The sequence below is a fragment of the Pinus tabuliformis genome, chromosome Q (assembly GCF_031772625.1).
Source record: "Pinus tabuliformis cultivar Carrire ecotype Pingquan chromosome Q, CPIR1, whole genome shotgun sequence".
NCBI lineage: Eukaryota > Viridiplantae > Streptophyta > Pinopsida > Pinales > Pinaceae > Pinus > Pinus tabuliformis.
In genome coordinates, this window is record NC_142296.1 from 525,589,841 (window position 1) to 525,606,393 (window position 16,553).

At 40.7% G+C, this 16,553-nt stretch overlaps 1 protein-coding gene across 1 annotated transcript in view; it reads left to right on the forward strand.

Annotated features, from left to right (window-relative positions):
• Positions 1-16,553, forward strand: part of LOC149220519 (uncharacterized) — a 410,731-nt gene that overhangs the window by 341,500 nt on the left and 52,678 nt on the right. The gene's annotated exons all lie outside the window — the stretch shown is intronic.

Sequence of the window (16,553 nt, forward strand, 5' to 3'; positions counted from 1 at the left end):
TTGATTACCTAAGTGAAACAATTTTAATTATATTTACGAAATGGTCATTTTTAAACAACATTGTCCATTATTCAAATTTAGCGCAATAGAGTTACTCACTGTGGTTGGTGTTGAATTTTGTGTAGCATCACGAGGTATTCTTGCATGGCTAAAAGGTCTTCAAGTCAGCCTAGAAGAATTATGTAAATTTCAACATGGTATCAGAGCTTTGTTGAAAGAGTAGCCATTGAAATCAGCCTAAGACACAGTATTCAGCAACTTGTTTGGATTATAGATCTCCTGTCAAAATGGTGCCAAGTCTCAAAGTAGAAGACAGGTTGGATGCGCTCCCAAAACTTCGAAGACTAGGATACTTCTTATCTTGGAAGAAAATGACCTTCAAGATCATGTGAAGGAAGTCATTCGAGAGCCAGAGGGAGCTGAGGTGAAAGCCAAGTATAAGAAGAAGAAAGCCAAGGCTAAGAGAATCTTGATAGATTCGATAAAGAACCAGTTGATTCCATGTGTTCCTGAATTGAAGACTACCAAAGAAGTGTATGATGCTTGTTGTCGCAAAATCTAGCAGGTCTTGGAGAGGGAAACTTACGAGGTATAAACTTGACCAAGAAGCAACAATGGGGTAGTGGCCCACTGCCACCACAACCAAAACCCCCTATTATTTACAGACTTTCACCAATGGGAGGAGTCCCGATAGGGAAGAGATCACTTATAATAGGTATTCTAATGTTAAGGTATGAAGTGATCTTGCTAAGAGGTCTTTAAGAAAGACACAATTTTGGTCCAAGGCTCACTAGGAAGCAATTCGTTTTCTATGAAGATACCTAGAAATAGAGGGACAAGAACTAGGGTTTGATCGATTTGACAGGCATTGGAGTAACTCAAGGTCAAGGCGAGGAGAAAAGATTTCTTACAATGTATATTAGCTAAGCCAAGGCTCACGAAACCTTCAAGAAAGTCCTTAAGTTGAGGGAAGAAAATCTAGGGTTTTCCTCTTAGAGCAAACACCTAGGTCAATAGAATTTATGGATGAAATTGAAGTGGATGTCCACCAAATTGATAGGTTTTGTGGAAAAATCTATCTACTTGATGTTTAGGCTCTCCAACCACCAAAATACCTCTTCCCTAGAATTTTGCCCTAAGCCCTAGCTTCTAGCCCTAGCCTTGAAAGAATTGAATTTAGAAAAGAGAAAATATGGATAAGATATGAGATTGATCACCAAAAATTGGACTAGTGCCTTGTCCTTTGGGCATATGGAGTCAAGGATGCTCTAGATAAGCCTAATTTGTTTCTAAGGAGGCTGAAATTTGATGCCTCGAGTATCAAAATTACAACATTTACCTACTCAATGATAAATGGAGTATCTTGGGATGGATTTGAAAAGATTCACTGATAGGAATATTCATTACATGTTATGCATGAGTAATATATGCAACATTCATCTAGATAGCCTTCAAAATTTATTTTCAACAAATTAGGGCACAAACTAGCATAATATAGAAGCAATAGTTCCATACATTAGAAATTCAAAATGAAAATATTCAACAAAGAATACTACAAGAAAACATGCAATATATCCATCCATTTTCCAAAGAATTGCTCCAAATACATCAAATGCATTCCAGGAATCTCCAATATGTACAAAGAAACAAATGTAAGTTCCTCCAAGAGATCTGAATTTTCCATGTGCGATGATGATGAGAGATGAATGACATCTCTCTAATTTATATGTGCCAAATGATCCCTTTTTATTCTACTAGCCCCTTAATTTCACAAGCCGACCTTATAGCCAATATAAAAGCATAATAGATCACCCACAAGAGAGCCAAAATGTTGACCTCGTGCATGTGTAAGCCTCTTGAGGGCATGCATTGGGCTCCTCCAGTGCAAAATTGAGTGCAAAGGGCTCCAAAAATCAAGGTCTAGGGGTTGACCCCTAGACTTCCATGGAAATCATCCTGTGGACACTAGTTTTAGGTTTGGTTGTAATGATCCCTCACTAAAATTTCCCAAAATCTTCTTCAAAGTTCAATTTTCCTGTAGTAGACTTCTAACAAGAAAATTGTATACTAATTTTGTTGTAAACACAAAATTTGCTACAACAAGTACATTCAAACATTTTCACAAACATTTAATGGCCAAATTAGGAACCAAGCACAACCAACCATTATATTAAAAAATTTCCCACTCAACAATAATAAATTTTCATTCAATTAACATGAAGAGTCTTTTTACAAATGGGGGGAACCTATAAAATACACCAGCTGCTGAAGATGTCAATTCCACCCACTTGTGAGAATCTCTGCATTCAAATATCAACTTCACTTCCAACACCAAGCAGCTCTGCCCTTCAAGAGAAATTTTGGGAATGTGCACAACTCGAATGTTCTCCCACCAACAATTCGTACCATTTTAACAAACCTTGCAGATCTCGCCCTACTAAACAGAACTCGCCCCCCTTGGTTGATATCATCTTGACCCTCTAAGGAACTCAACTTGTCTTAGCCCAATCAACCCCTAGGTACCAAAATAATTTGGCCTCCTTTATTTGCTGAATAATGCTTCCAAAATTCAGCCCCTAGCTAGATATGGGTTCAATTCTCACCCAAGGATTTGACCCCTGCCCACAAATTCGTCCAACTTGGGCCTAGAAAAAGCAAGCCACTGAACCTGGGAAGAGATAATTCAACCCCCAATTATTTCCAAGGAATTTTGGCTTGTTCTTAAAGAAAATATTGGCCCTCTCTACAAAAACTCGGCCCCAAGTCTTTGAGCAGAAATTTGTCCCTCTAAGGGGGTACTCAGCCCCAAGTCTTTGAGCAAAAATTTGTCCCTCTAAGGGGGTACTCAGCCTCTTCACACAATTGGGTGACTCGACCCTGGAAGTTTAGTAACTCGGCCCCACTAGATTGGCTTGCAAAATAGACTCACTTCAAAAATTAACTCAGCCTTCCAAGGTAACTCGACCTCCTAGCAATGTGTTCTTCCTGCAATGAATTAGGCTCCCAAACCTTGCAAAGTTTAGCTTAGATTTAGCAAATAAAATCCAACTAGAGTGCAAATGCTTCCACTAAAACTGGGGGTCCAACTAGGGAAGCAATTGGATTCCACTAAAACTAGTTGGAGAATTTCCCTTGAAACCCTCCAAGTGAACTCCCTTGAGCTCTCGAGCAACTGTGATAAGAAAATGATCAATTTTGGTAACCTTCAAAATGAACCCCTTTCCTCCTTTTATAGTTCTCCTTTGTGGGTCCCTTTTTCTAATTTAAAATTGGGTTGACCTAATTTCCACCTTTTTACAAAAGCATAACATAATGGAATTGCCCTTTTGCCACCCTTTTAACAAAGTTGATCAAAATTGTCAAAATTGGATAGAATACAATGTTGATTAAAATAGTGGGGACATTACAATCCTCCTTGCCAAAAATTGCTTGTCCTAAAGCAATTTAAGTCTCGGGTGTTTCAAAAATTTTTCCTCCTCCCAAGTAGCATCCTTTGGGGGTAAACCTTTCCACTGCACAAGGTATTCTTTGATGACGTTTTTTCTCAATATTCTCTCCTGCACCTCCAATATCTCCTCAAGAATTAACACTAGTTGCCCCTCTTCATCTAAGGGAGGCAACTCGGATGAAGTTGTAACCTACTATCCCACTGCCTTCTTTAGTCAAGACACATGAAAAATGTTGTGGATCTTGCTCCCCTCCGGAAGCTCTAGCTCATATGCAACCTCTCCTACTGCCCTGACAATCCTATACGGCTCATAAAATTGGGGCTTGAGTTTTTTTGCTCCCATCTGCTTGAGGGAAGACTGTCTGTATGGCTGCAAGTGTAAATAGACCAAGTCTCCCACCTCAAAGCTCCTCTCTACCCGGTGTCGATCTACATAAAAATTATGCATGTTTTGTGTTGAGCACAAGTTGTCCTTGAGTGCTTTGAGGATATCCTAGCAATACTGGACCCAATCTTTGGCCATGGGTGCTCGGATGTCACCAAATGCCACATTTGCAATGGATAATGCATCATAACCATATAATGCTCTGAATGGTGACATCCCAATCGACATGTGGTATGAATTGGTGTAATAGTACTTGCACAAATGCAACCACTTTACCCATGCTCTTTGTTGGCCTGCTACATAGTTCATCAAGTACTGCTTGAGCCACTTGTTCACGATATTCATCTATCCATCTGTCTGTGGGTGATAGCTCTTACAAGGGTGAGCACTATCCCTACCAACTAAAATAGCTCTTGCCAGAATCCACCCATGAACCTGCTATTTTGATCACTAACTATGGTCTCGGGCAGACCATGCAACCTAAAAATCTCCTTGAAAAACAACTCTACCACCTGAGACGCTGAGTTCCTAGAAGGAATTGCGAAGAAATGGGCATATTTAGTCAGCTGATCCACCACTACATACACGCAGTCCTTGCCTTGTACTTAAGGTAGCGTTGTGATGAAGTCCATAGAAATGCACTCCACTTCTGCTCGGGAATAAGGAGCGGTTGCAACATATTGATTTGGGGTAGCATCAGATGTGTTCTAGCCATGAAAATTGGTGGAGAGACTAAAGAGCATGAGATATCCAAGACCCAGAAATCGTTTTGGAAAATTCCATCAAGATGAAAAGCTATTAAAATAATTAATATTTTTAATGAGGTCCTAAGTCTAAACTTAGGAAAATAAAAATATTAATGAGTATTAATAAAGATAAGGATAAGAAGCTTCTAAGAGACTAAGATCAATTCTATTTTAATCTTAGTTGTTGATTAGGGACTTAATCTTAGTCGTTGATTCATTAACAGAAAAAGTATAAGAGAAGGCTTGAGGGTCAGGTGGAGAGATACTAAGGGAAACTAGTTAGTTCGATTTCTGGAGCGGGGTTTGCTAAGAAATTCGAACTAGAGGTCTGGATTGCGGCAAGAAGTAGGGAGTACAGAACAGAGAGGCAGGGACAGTACCAAAAGATCAGCGCAGAGATCAGAGAGGCAGACACAAAGGCAACATGACTGTGCAGTCACTAGAGGGCCTACATGGGTGACGCAAAGAGGTGGGAGCTGACACAGAGGATCTGGGAGCTGCGCAGAGGCCAACAAGTCTAACGCTGAGTTTAAGGGAGGTGCTGGAGAATTTATCTCTATTGGGTATGCCAGGTTGGCACCCAGTTGTACTCAATAATATTGGATTGATAAAATCCTCCTCTGCTGCACCGGTTTTCCCGCATTGGGTTTTTCCAGGGACATTTGTCCAAAAATAACTATGTTGATGTGTTTGGTTTTTGTGCTTGTATTTGTTTCTGTTCTATGGAGTGATATCTGCAGTAGAGGTTATTTTAATATTTACTGAAGCGATTTCGTAAATAACTTATTGAAGAATAAGTAGGAAAAATAAATCAGTTGTTGCAGTAATAGAATTTTCACATGGTATTAGAGCAAAGAATCAGAGACATGAAGGGAAAATCAATTATGGGTCGAGATCATGATGCAAAGGCATCAACATCAGGAGACTCATGCAGATTTTCAGAAAATTGCACAAGGGATAGAAATCTTGATTTCTCTATGTTGGCTTCCAGATTGGAAGAAGAAGTTGCTTGTGTAACAAGCTCGACATCATCTGAGGTATGGTATATAGACAGTGGAGCCTCCTGGCATATGACAGGAATCCGAGAATCTTTCTCTGAGTATCAGGAGGAAAGGATGAATTTTCAAATCAGCATTGGGAATAAAGCAAAGTGTACTCTAGTATGAAAGGGGACCATAGTGTTTCAAATAGAAACGGGAGAGCGGTGCCGAGCTACCAATGTGCTGCATGTGCCAGGACTAGGGATGAACTTACTATTTGTATCACAACTTCAAAGCAAGGGCTATGGCATTTTGTTCATCAAGGAGAAAGTGTACGTCAAACACCCAAGCTGGAAAAGGAAAGTGCAGATCAGAATCAGGAGTACCAGGTTGTACAGGTTACAGATAGAATCACCAATGGCATTGATAGGAAGTCATGGGGACAAGGATCTGAATGAACTATGGCATAGACGAATGGGACATTTGTACCATGGGGCTCTGAGAATCCTCAGGAAAACTGTAACAGGAGTTCCAGATCTTGGTACAGAACGAGATGATGTATGCAGAGGATGTGCTCTAGGCAAGTATCCCAAAGCAGCATTTCCTAGAAGTAAAAACAGGGCCAATAGTGTACTAGGATTGATAAACTTAGATATCTGCAGACCAATGTCCACTAAATCTCTTAGTGGTTCCGAATACTTCGTCACATTCATCGATGACCACTCCAGGAAAACTTGGATTTATTTTTTGAAAACCAAGGATGAGGTTTTTTGTCGAGTGAAAGAGTTCAATGCTCTGGTGGAGAATCTGACTGGAAAGAAAATAAAAGTTTTGCACTCAGATAATGGTGGGGAATATGTCGACGAGGACTTCACAGACTTTTGCGTTAGGGAGGGCATCAGAAGAGAGTGGACAACTTCGTACAATACAGCGCAGAATGGAGTAGCAGAAAGGAAGAATCGGACTATCGTGGAAGTAGCCAGGGCCATGATGTATGATCAAGATATGCCAAAATTCCTATGGGAAGGAGCATGCAACACGGCAGTCTATGTTCAGAATAGAATTCCTCATCCGGCATTGAGCAAGATTACTCCAGAGAAAGTCTTCACAAGGAAGACACCTGAAGTTAGTCATTTCAGGATATTTGGGAGCTTAGCATATTGTCACATACCCGAGGAAAAGAGGAAGACGCTGGATCAAACTGTAGAGAAAGGATATCTAGTGGGATATAGTGAGAACGCTAGGCATACAAAATCTATCTTCCATGGAGTAGGAAGGTAGTGGTTTGACGAGATGTGAAGTTCGTGGAGGATAGAGCCTTCAAAAAATCTTGAGAAATTCCTTCCGAGGAGCAGTGAAAAGATGAGCCATTGGTCAAACCACTTCAACCAACGAAAGTCAAGAATTCTTCCTCGGATCAGGAAGCATCACAGGGGGAGGAGGAGCTAACAGAAGCACATACTACCAGAGGAAGAACAAGCAGGGAACTGCGTCAGATTCTGCGAGATGCAGAGGATTTCATCAGTGCACCAAGAAACAATAAAAGGGAGCAAAAACAGCGAGACAAATATCAAGCACTAGTAGCTCAGGATGGGGAGCCTGCCAGTTTTCAGGAGGCTGCTCAACATCAGGGCTGGTTGGATGCGATGGTAGAGGAATACAACTCTGTAATGGTGAACGATGTCTGGGAGGTAGTGCCGAGGCCTCAAGACAGATCAGTGGTAGGTTCGAGATGGATCTACAAGATTAAATATGTTGCAGACGACAATGTGGAAAAATACAAATGCAGGTTTGTGGCTAAGGGGTATGCTCAGAAGGAAGGAATTGACTACAAAGAGACCTTCGCCCCAGTAGCCAGGTATACATCTATTAGAACCGTGATATCTCTTGCAGCACAGATGGGATGGTAGATTCATTAGATGGATGTCAAAACGACATTCCTGAACGGGGTGATAGAAGAGGAGGTATACATTGAACAGCCAGAAGGCTTTGAGACACATGAGAAGAAGTCTCATGTATGCAGATTGAAGAAAGCCTTGTAGCTGAAACAAGCACCTAGAGCATGGTATGGTCGAATTGATGGCTACCTGCAGAAGATGGGGTTCGTCAAGAGTGACGTAGACCCTAATCTCTACTATCTGGTCGTAGAGAATGAGCCTCTAATTCTAGTGTTATATGTGGATGCTCTCTTCCTAACAAGATCATCCAGGCTCATCAGAGGCTACAAGGAGAAGCTAGCCATAGAATTCGACATGAAGGATTTGGGACAAGTGCATTATTTCCTGGGGCTGGAAGTTTGGCAACAAAAGGGGGAGATCTTCCTTGGACAAGGGAGATATGCTACAAAAATTCTGAAGAGATTCAGGATGCAGGATTGTAGACCCATGGCTACTCCAATGATCACCAAGTAGAAGAAAATTGATGCATCAGAAGACAAGGATGTTGATCCCACCTTATACGGGTAGCTCATAGGGTCCCTGATGTATCTGGTCAATACCAGGCCAGACATTTGTTACGCTGTAGCCTGTCAACACCCTCAGTGAGTTCATGGTGGAACCGAAGAGGGCGCACTGGGCAGCAGCCAAATGTGTTCTTAGATATATACAGGGCACAGTCGATTATGGACTCTTGTACACCAGGAGTAAGGATATCAGATTGAGTGGATTTACTGATGTAGATTGGGCTGGAAGTTCAGTGGATCGGAAAAGTACCTCTGGGTATTGTTTCAACATTGGATTGGGAATGACCTCCTGGTCCAGTAGGAAACAGAAATCTGTAGCTTTGAGCTCAGCTGCAGCAGAATATATGGCTACAAGCACAGCTTCGTGCGAAGCCATATGGCTTAGAAAACTGATTGTGAACCTATTTAGAAGGAAGATGGAAGCGACCAGGATCATGTGTGATAATCAAAGTTGCATCAAGCTCTCTGAGAATCCAATATTTCACGATCAGTCAAAGCACATTGATATTTAGTGTCACTTTGTCAGAAACTATGTCCAACGAGGAGTTGTACAGTTGAGCTACACTCCTACAGGAGAACAAGTGGCAGACATCCTTACCAAGGCCCTTGGCAGAACCAAGTTTGATTATTTCAGGGAGAAGATGGGGATGATAAAGAATCCATTTCAGTCGCAGAAATGGGTATGATGTTGCAGTGCAGATGTAGTGTTGGGAAGAAGGACCAACAACAACACAGATGCAGAGGGAGTTGTAGTGCAGATGTAGTGTTGGGAAGAAGGACCAGCAACAACACGGATGCAGAGGGAGCTGCAGTACAGATGTAGCAGTGGTAGTGATAGAGCCATGGGAAGCAGTATAGGATGCAGCAGTGCAGAGGATATTGGGCGATGAGGCCTAGCATCAGCACAGGTACTAGTGTCATATAATCAGAGTGATGCTCAGTATTTAGTATTACTAGAGCACATTCCTCGCTAAGAGGGAGTGTTGATTTGGGGTAGCATCAGATGTGCTCTAGCCATAAAAATTAGTGGAGAGACTAAAGAGCATGTGATCTTCAAGACCCAGAAATCATTTTGGAAAATTTCATCCTGATGAAAAGTTATTAAAATAATTAATATTTTTAATGAGGTCCTAACTCTAAACTTAGGAAAATAAAAATATTAATGGGTATTAATAAAGATAAGGATAAAAAGTTTCTAAGAGACAAAGATCAAGTCTATTTTAATCTTAGCCATTGATTAGGGACTTAATCTCAGTCGTTGATTCATCAACAAAAAATGTATAAGAGAAGTCTTGAGGGTTAATTGGAGAGATACTGAGGGAGACCAGTCAATGCGATTTCTGGAGCGGGGTTTTCTGATAAATTCGAGCTAGAGGTCTGGATTGCAAAAAGAGGTAGCAAGTACAGAACAGAGAGGCAGGAACAATACCAAAAGATCATCGCAGAGATAAGAGAGGTAGATGCAAAGGAAACAGGACTGCACAGTCACTGGAGGGCCTGTGTGGGTGACACTGAGAGGCCCAGTGTTGACACAGAGGGTCTGGGAGCTGCGTAGAGGCCAACTAGTCTGACACTGAGTCTGGGGGAGGTGCTGGAGAATTTATCTCTGTTGGCACAAAGTTGTACTCAAGAAAAGCTGATTAATAAAATCCTCCTCTACTGCACCGTTTTTCCCACATTGGGTTTTTCCGGGGACATTTGTCCAAAAATAACTGTGTTGATGTGTTTGGTTTTTGTGCATGTATTTGTTTTTGTTCTATGGTGTGATATCTGCAGTAGATTTTATTTTAATATTTACTTAAGCGATTTCATAAATAACTTACTGAGGAATAAGTAGGAAAAATAAATCAGTTGTTGTAGTATTAGAATTTTCACACAACAGTCCTGCTGGGTGCATGTGTCAATCGTTGTTATGCTGACATATGTGGCACTCACGTACATATCTCAAGGCATCCTCCTTGAGGCCCTTCCAAGGGAACCTCTCCTTGACTTCCTTGTAAGTTTTGAGATAACCCGGGTGACCTACTAGTGGGGAATCATGTGTTGGCTATATCACCTTATTCTTCAGTTGTGACTCTGGTACCAAGTACATCCTGTCCTTATAATAGATAATATCTTGCACCACTTTGTACCTGCCATCGGCTATCTACCCATCTAAGGTCTCACAAGCCATCTCATTTTTAGAGTACTCCACTAGAAGTTGGGATTTCTAGTCCAAGGTAGTGTCCATGAAAGAATATGTCGCAGGCCTCCTAGATAGTGCATCAACAACCACATTGTTCTTCCCTTTGACATATTCAATCTCGAAGTCATAAGCGTGTACCTTGCTCACCCATTTCTATTGCTGGCCATTCAGTTCCTTCTAATCTAGGAAGAATCAGAGGTTGTTGTGGTCAATTTTAACTTTGAACCTGTTGGCCACCAAATATGGCCTGAACTTAGCTAGTGTTTGCATAATGGCGAGAATCTCTTTGTTATAGATAGAATAGTGACGGTCATAGTCAGGGAGCTTCTTGCTCTCAAAAGATATGGGGTGGCCATTTTGCATTAGTATTGCTCCAATCTCATCATCTGAGGCATCACACTCCAACACAAATGGTTGAGAAAAATTAGGTAAGGTCAAAACAGGACAAGTGCTCATTACCTCTTTCAGCTGCTCGGAAGCCTCCTCTGCTGCGTCTAACCATACGAAGGAGTTCTTGGTCAAATCTATAAGTGGTGCTGCCAACTGGGAGAATCTTCTAACGAATCGCTTGTAGTATGTGCAAATACCCAAGAATCCCCTTAACAAAGTGACATTCTCCAGACTAGGCCAATCAATGATGGAAAGGATCTCTTGGTGTACCTGCACCCCTTCTCTGCCAATCACATGCCCAAGATAGAGCATCTCAGTCTGTTCAAACTCACACTTGGATAATTTAGCATAGAACTGTTGCTCATCCAGTATCCTCAAGACCTCCTCCAAGTGTTGTAAGTGTTCCTCCTATGTCCTGCTATCATAATGTCATTGAAGAATATAAGCACAAATTTGCGCAATTGCTTGTTGAACATGGTTCATACAAGACTAGAAGGTGGCTAGGGCGTTAATTAGCCTAAAAGGCATAACCAAGAACTCATAGTGGTTGTAGTGGCATCGGAAGGATGTCTTCAAAATGTTACTCTCTGACACTGATTTGATGGTAGCCCGAGCGGAGGTCAATCTTGGAGAAATATTTGGCACCCTTCAGCTCATCCATCAATTCATCGATTCTAGGAATGGGGTATCGATTTTTTATGGTCTTCTTATTCAATGCCCTGTAATCGATGCACATCCTGAGGGACCCATCTTTCTTCTTGACCAACACCACTGATGAGGCAAATGGGCTAGAGTTGGGGTAGATGTGGCCTAGTGCGAGTAGCTCTTGTATGGTCTTCTCTATCTCATCCTTGTATGCCCAGGGGTGCCTGTGGGGAGTAGTAATGACTACCTAAACTCCCTCCTCCAATTTGATGTGCTCAAAACCCTTGTCAAGTAGTCTTCTTGGTGGAATATCCCCAAACAACTTCTGTTACTTCTGTATTAGAACTGCTATGTCTGTTGGAAATTGCTACTTTTCTACACTCTTCTTCGATAATCTAAACTCAACTTCCCACTTGATGTCCCCATGTCAGAAAATGGCCTCCATCCTGTTGGAGGTGACTGTCTTGGGCGGGTAAGTGTGCATACCCCTCAACACTACCTTCTTACCATCCTGCATGAACTCCATCTCCATCTGTTGATAATCTGTGGTATACTTCCCAATATAGATGAGCCACTAAAATCCCAACACAATGTTATTGTGACGAACGTTGGTCACAAAGAAGTCATTTGTGACTGAATAGTACCCCATCGTCAAAGTCAACTTGGGGATCATCCTGTTACATTGCATGAATTTGTTCCCCGGTATGGAAATGGAGAACCCTTCAAACTCTGTGGTAGCCAACCCCCTCTTGGCTACATAATCTGAGTCAATAAAATTGTGGGAGGCCCCACTGTCTACAAAAACTATTACCCTCTACCCTTATATAGTTCCTTGAATCCTGAAAATGAGATATCGAGGAAGGGGAACTCTCATGAGTGTGGAAATGATGTTTCTCTTCTCTCCCTCCTAGGGCTTCTCACTCTCCATCTCTATGAGCTCCTCCTATCGCTACTCCTTTTCATCCTCCACGCTCTCATCATTTGAGTACACCTCAATATAGTGTGCCTTCCCCTTAGTTGTACATCGGTGTCTCGATGCCCAAGGCTCCTCGCATGTGAAGCATAACCTCCTCCTCCTAAGATCTCTCTTGGTCTGCTCGTCAAGTTGACGCCTCCCTATCCATTCCCTCTGGGGAGGTCGGGTGTCTTTCCCCTTGGGTGGGAAAATGGGTTTCACCGAGACCCTGGTCTTTGTGATTGAATCTTGCAAATCACATGTCCTACTAACTGCATCCTGAAGGGAAGTGCCCTATAAGATCTCACTATTCCACGCAAGGGCTCGGTCAACCCCTCCACAAACAACGTGATCCTCCAGGACTCTGACAAATCTGGAGCCATCACCGATAGCCTCAGAAACCCTGTTATATAGTTCTATGGGTTCCCTGTCTGCTTGAGCTGTGTCAACTCCCGAAATAACATCTCAAGATCTTTCTGGTCAATGCGCTCTATCATCCTCTGTGCAAAATCCTCATTAGTGGTCACACTAGCATGACCCAAGGTGGTTAAGCCATGGTACCACCAATCATGCTCGCCCCCCTGCTTAATAGCATCAACCTTTATCACTCGGTTCAACTGGAAGTAAGTATCCAACTTTTGGATCCATGCCCCGACAATGCATCTAGTAGAGCCATCAAAACTTGGGAGTCTTAGTTTCCCAACAGCCCGTTTGTAATATCCCAAACGGGATAATTTGCTAATTATGCAGAAATTTAACTCAACCAAAAATTCTACCATAAAATTACTATTTGATTAACAGAAGATTTCAATGTAAAATATAACAAGTAGAGTGCATGCAATTCAATAACACAATGAGAAGAAATAATCTCAACTTTCATTATAATAAATCACTGAAAGAGTGTACATGATGATATAGCTGAAATAGTTGTGATAGACAATCTGGTCTCCAAAACTGATTTTCTCTGATGCTGAAACTGGCCCTCCCAAAATTGAACTGAAATCAATCACTGCACCTGTGAATTTTGGTTGAACCCACCAAGGAGATGAGGTGGGTTTTCGTCCACTCTCACTAAGATCACCCAAGGGTTTCCGTCCTAAGGCTACCAAGAAAGTAGAGAATCGAGTTCTCAAACCTCTCCACAAGAAGAAAACACAAATCCAAGATGCCTTCCAATGGCCTCCTCCTCTTTTATAGATCTGATGGACCCCTCCTATTTTATTATTATTTTAATCATTGAGCACTTTTCCCTCTTTTATTTCCATTAAAATATTATTTAAAATGAGGTAAAAGGGTAAATTGGCCACCATGTCTCCTCAGGTCATTGAAACTCACTTCTAACCATCCCATCCTGTAGATCTTCTCATTCTGGTTCCAACGAGTTATTACACTAAGGCTTTTTGTCAAGTATTCCTCTTGGAATGCCATCTTAAGTGTAATTAATTGAGTTGGGCCCAATAATAACTCTGTTTTTGAATGTTGTCAGAATGCACTGAAATGAAAGGCAAACTGTGCGGATGATGGAATATAACAAGCAAATGCCATCGGATCTCATAGAAACTCCTCAAAACCGCTCCATAAGCACCTAGGCCCATTGATGACACCAATCTGCACCTGTGACCTGTCTGTCCCCAACTCTTAAATTCCATCCTAACCATGTCATAAGGAACATTAGAAAAAGGAACATCACAACCTTGAAGCTTTGTGCCAGGGGTTGGTGCACCCCTTATTCCCTTGCCTTTGTTGCCATTCTTCAATAAGTAGAAACTTTTGATAGTAAGTGCATCTTGGAAGCCGTCATCCATTGACTGATACTCCCTATAATAGTCCCCCAAAGGCATGTCTTCTTGTTCAGCTGGTTCTTGGGGGTTGGCAGGCAAGAAGCTAGTCTTGGTGGGCCTGGACATCCCACTGTTGGTGTGAAAATGGCACTGGGGGTTTGTAATGGCAATGTTTTGGGATGTTTCTATCCCTTCACTAGCAGAAGATTCTCCAATGTACCCCTTGTTTCTGTTTTGTCTCCTTATCTCCTCCACCATTTCCTTCTGCCCCTTTGCTAGGTCATTCAGAGCCTTGAGAAGACTCTGAAATGTTGCCTCATCCCTGTCTGTTCCTATCATTTCAACCTCTTTCTGTGCAGTAATTAACTCTGTTTTGGGCACTATAGAATCTGGTTCTAACCCAATTTGCAGCTCTTTCTCTTTATTTTTGGGACCTGTTGACCATGTACATGTCAATAGTTCGGGAAGTAGAGTACAAAGTAGTGGACAACTTTTTTCAAGATCATGTCATCATTCAACTTCAAATTTCATCATTGTAGTCTCAATTTCTGCAAGTTTATTGTAAATGATTCTAGTGTGACTATTAAGCCATGTAATAACACCTAGGTAAGCCTATGATTCTTCTCAAAGTATTTCATCCTAGGGAGTTTTTTAACCTCCCCAAATTATGTGTGTGTGTAAACCTAGATAATTGGCAAAGTTTTTCTTCTAGATATACCCCAAAGCTAGGGTGGGATTCTTTGATGAGGTCTTAGGTGAGTTCTAGTGTTTATTGAGTCTATGTATTTTTGATACTAGATTATGTGTCTTCTCGCAGAATTGGGTAAAGTCTTGAGGGTCTATTTCAAATGTGTATTTCCCCTTCTCAGGGTTGATATTGTAATATTTGGACGTACAAGTGTGTCTAAGAATATTTTAGTGCATGATTACTCATATTTAGACACCATGGCTAAATTATTTTTTAGATACACTTAGAAGGTGGAAAAATATTTATTCCCCTCTTGGTCTTTTAATTAATTTTTCTTGAAAAAGTAAAAATAAAATAATTAGCCAGAAAATTAACTGAATTTGAGTCAAAAAATTAATTTGAGAGAAATTAAATTCTCTCCAAGTGGAAAATCATAAAAAATTCATGGGCCCAAAAAGAAGTAAAATTTAATGGTCCTCCACCAAGGATTAAAAACGATTTTTTAAGAGAAATTGACCCTTTGGACCTTGGTGGTCAAGTCAAATTGAATTTTTTGAGGATAAAAGTCCAAAATATTATTTTTGGACTAGGAAAAAATGGGTTTTAAGAGAAATTCGATTTTTTCCTTAAAATAAATGGAATAAATCTCAATTGACGGAGGAGATAAAGTTATTTCAAAAGAAGATCGATGGATGAGATTATTTTGACAAGGATCAACCCAACTAGCCATTATTTCCACTTGGAGGGGTTTTCTCTCTTATTTTTTCTATATAAGAAAACCTTTGAGCTTGTCATGGAACTTCAACTTCAACTGGAACAGTGTTGAAAATCATTTGTACTGATCAAGGCTCTGCTGGATTTTGTAATAAAAGCATAAGACTTTGGGGTTCAATTTAGGTGTCTCTCAATTGTTGATCTGTGATATGTCCTAGATGATTTATTTTTATATGCTTTGAGCTAACATATTGCATGATTATTATTTCAATTTGCAGTAGTAGTAACATCTATTAGCACAGCTGTGTTGCCTTAGGTGTTGGGCTAGAGTAAGCACTCTGGGTCTAGGGGATCTAGCAAGTATCTCCAGGTTCATAGATCCCTTGTATGGATCGAATCCCTCTTGATCTAATAATCTATTTTTCAAAGTAAATTTGAGGTACAAGTCGCTCTAGTCCTTAGAAACCCCAAGTTCACAAACAATGAGGGGATAACACTTTGTTTGACTTCAATTCTTGATCTAACGAATATTTGATGTAGGAGGGTTTCGCCAAAATTTAAAATTTATTCAAATTCTCTCATTTATTTACTTGCTACAAAGATTAATACGCTAATAAGAGCAATTTTATTTTTGTAGATATTGTAAATATTTCTAAATAATTTTTTGAATCTAACCCTTGTATTTTAACACTAACCCATTAATTCTATTTTGTATAGTATTGGGGCTTTGGGGTTTTATTTGAATTTTTTGTATATATATTGGGCATTTGGGATTTCTATTTTTCATTTGTGCAAGGGATAGCTTAAGGGTTTGAACAAGAAATCAAATTTTAGAGAGCCCTAGCCTCACCTAACCTCACCTAGCCTAAACAACTAGGGTTTTAAGGGTTTCTAGGCCTCTAGAGAAGCCATCCAGCCCAAAGAAGCAAGACTTCCAAGTGTGAGGGCTTGATCCTGTTGAAGAATGTAACTAGTGTCAGTCTTCATAATTGTATTTGAGTCATGATGTAATGTATTTGTCAAAAGAAAGACATAATTTTATTTTATTAGCATGGGTTTCATGCTTTATTATTTTATTTTTAGGTCTAAGCCTCCATTGTAGGCTTCTAGGGTTTATGTCAAGAGTCCTTCTCCATGTCATCATTTATTAGATCATTCTTGGGCTTGATATATCA